Source organism: Limulus polyphemus, unplaced genomic scaffold, assembly GCF_000517525.1.
Source record: "Limulus polyphemus unplaced genomic scaffold, Limulus_polyphemus-2.1.2 Scaffold1442, whole genome shotgun sequence".
Classification (NCBI taxonomy): domain Eukaryota; kingdom Metazoa; phylum Arthropoda; class Merostomata; order Xiphosura; family Limulidae; genus Limulus; species Limulus polyphemus.
Genome location: NW_013667052.1, coordinates 72391 through 75668, shown reverse-complemented (window position 1 = coordinate 75668; position 3278 = coordinate 72391). Strand labels below are relative to the sequence as shown.

The following is a 3278-nucleotide window of genomic DNA, read 5'->3' as shown; positions in this document are numbered from 1 at the left end:
ATATATATATATATTGTCCCTTTTGTGTTTAATGTAGCCATACAAATCCTTCGAGCCAAATATGATGTTTTTGAGGAAAGAAACTTTCATAATCTCTCTTTCCCTTAATTAAAGCTTTCTGACAGCCTTTTTATTTTTATAAACCTCAACTTACTCTATTTTATAAGTGAACTTCTTTGAATATTTCACTTACTAGAAGATTTATTCCGTTACTTCTTAATTTATGAAAAGATTTTCATTTGGAACATCAAAATTTGGTAAGAATACTTTCTTCCCTACTTAGCTTGACTGAAATATTAAAAAAAACAAAAAAACTTGAGCTTCTTTAGTATTCTTTCAGAATTCAGTCAGTCAGTCTTTTTCTCTCAAAATATCTGGTAGTTTCTGGACATTATATTTTTAAAATCTAGAACATGATATTAACTATTACTAACCTTACAATGGTTTCAATGTAAACATCAAAAAGGAAAATTTTATGATCACCAGAGTAGTACTCCTGTTTTCTACATGTAGCACAACTAATTTTCTAAGTTCTTCTCCCTCTGTACAAACAATAAGTTGAAGAATTTTTGAAAGTTATAGGGGATTGTTTTCTTAGCACATGAAATTGTTCAACCTCATGCAAAGAAAACAATCTACTTTATCAATTTCCTTGTGTTCAGTATAATAAAAAATCTGTCCCTGCTACAAACGTTTGAATAGCACCACATTGATTAATACAGTCTTAATCTCAAATATTGAAATTTTATGGTATTGAACATCAGTATAATGAGACTCTAATCTTTTAGTTTAAAACTGGGAGACTGTACTGTGAAATTACATCAACACAATGAAAATGTGTAGTGATGATATACAATATGTAAAACTGATGTAAAGCAAATACTACAAAAGAAAATCATATGTAGTAATTTAGGACTATAAAGTACACTCAAATAAGTTATATCAAATTCTGCAGGGCAAATACATTTACACACAATTCAAAGTTTATCAGTAACACTGTGATTGCTACAGTGATACAACCAGTCTTCTACTCTAGTGAAATTCTACATTGCAAAATTACTAAGCCAGACAGTCAAAAAAGTATTTATAGAAGAAGAACCTAATGGATAAGGAGAAAGTGGATGTGCTCTCAAAAATTATATAAAAACATTTTCTTTATGGAATCAAAATTATATCCAAACTTGGAAGCACTATAAGTTAGTTGCATCTAATATCATTAATGCATTGCTCCAGTGCACTACTTTGAGTTACTTTGTAAGACTAAGACACTCGCACAAGTTTCACAGCGTGAATGTGATTGTGAATCACAGTGTAACTAAAGTGTAAGTGTAACTTGTAAGCTTAAGCAAAATTAAGTAAAAGCTATACTCACAAGTCAGTTACATTTGAAAGTGATATACCATTACGATGATGTAAATATAAACATGAGTTTAACAATAACAGCTAATTCAATATTTTTTCCACCAATAAAAAAATATAAATTAGTCTATGTATTCAAATTCACAAATGCATTGATATAAGTTACAATTCTAGTTCTACTACGCTAAGCCTAAATTCAGTTTTGATATCACCGGTTAGTAGTCTAAATAAATATTTAATTTTTAAAAACCTTCACTGCGAGTTTGATTCATATCATACATATACCGAAAACACTAACTGTGTTAATGTGAATGAATTTCAATCGTAACAATAGTTTAGGCCTATTGATAATATAATTTATATAAGAAAACTGCTCACCTTTCACGTCGGCCATAATTTTCCTTTCCACTCCAGCTTCGTACGTTTATTTCAGTATTTGTGTACTTTGTTTTTTGGCACTATGCTGAAGGACCTTTTACACAGTTTTGAAAATATTCATAACAAAAAAAAACCAACTACATACAATAAACATCCACTTCCTTATCAATATCAGTCATACTACAACTTCTACTAATACTACTGGTAATAGTAGTAGTGTAGGCTAAAGCATATAACTGAGTCTAGACTAGTGCAGTGTATAAATATAAACTATGATAAAGCCATATGAACACACGAAGTGATGACAAAACTTATTTAACTTAAGATTAAATTAAAAACAGCTTGATACTTGGTGCAATAGCTAACAGATGAAAGGTTAGCCGGCAACATGACTATTTTCCATTTAACTAATAGCATAACACAAAGGCCACTCAGTGGATATATTTAACGATGACCAACATCTCTCGAGCATCATATTTACGCAGTCTATTCTCATAAGAAGTTTAAAGTTCAAAACAAGATATTTGCTACGTGAGGAGTGATATTGTATATTACAGATTGAATGAACACATTATTGCATTTTATTTTATCAATGTAATAAATAATATTAATTATTATACAGTGTAGTACGGTATGTCTAAGTGGAATTATTAACATGTTATACACGTATTTCTGACTCCATGGTGCGCTGGAATAATAACAAATAAATGACATGAAAAAACTACAATCTCTGGTATTTTTTGCGTCGAACGTGATGTTTATCCTTTAATAATGCAGAATATAATATATATACCATATTTCCTTCACATTTGTTTTCCTGAAAGATGGGGTCAAGTAGATGACAAAGTACGTGTAAAGTCGGTTTCAACCACTTTTATCCTGGTTGACCTTATTACCTTGGAAATAACCTTAAAAAAAGAGAAATCTGGTAGAATCTACCCATACATGGATCTACCATCGATGCAAAGTTAAATGAACATGAGTGTTTACATTTAACAACAACAACTACTACAAAAAAAAATGACAAGTTGAAAAACTTTGTTGGCTCTACCACAATAATATATTAACCTATTTCTATATTAGTGGATGATTTACATCTAAATTTTTGGAAACGATATGTCTATAATGTATTTGTTTTCACACACACACTGTTAGAAAGTTATTAAGGCATATTAAATTAAATCCTCATTTACAGTTTAGAGTAGTATTATTAGATACACACGACTGTTTCGGTTTAAGTATAGAGCGAGTGTTAAATTTAGTTATTTTAGAAGTGAAAGTTTATCGCAGGTTCGTTTGCGTTACTGTTTTGAATCATACGTTGTGTAGTTCACTTGTTGTGAATTGGCGATTGTTATATTATTGTGTCATGTTACTAGAACCGTCTGAATTTTTCAAGTTGCTTTAATTTGAGTATTCATCATAATAGCTCGTAGTATCTGGAACATTCTAGACCTCTGTCAGGCTATAAGTACGTGTCCAAAATGTAATTCGAGTTAGTTAGTTAGATAGATAGGTATAGACTGCGTGAGTGTAAGCTT

At 30.3% G+C, this 3278-nt stretch overlaps 1 protein-coding gene across 3 annotated transcripts in view; it reads right to left on the bottom strand.

The window, feature by feature from the left end:
- Positions 1–2161, bottom strand: part of LOC106463588 (POU domain, class 6, transcription factor 1-like) — a 50677-nt gene extending 48516 nt beyond the window's left edge. For 2 of the 3 annotated variants that reach the window (XM_013923633.2, XM_022391120.1), the window contains exon 1: positions 1738–2161. The gene's annotated coding sequence lies outside the window, so the exon portion shown is untranslated. Of the gene's footprint in view, positions 1–434; positions 500–1737 lie in introns of those variants that run through there. The other variant, XM_022391119.1, reaches the window with a different exon arrangement.
- Positions 2162–3278: the final 1117 nt, after the last annotated feature.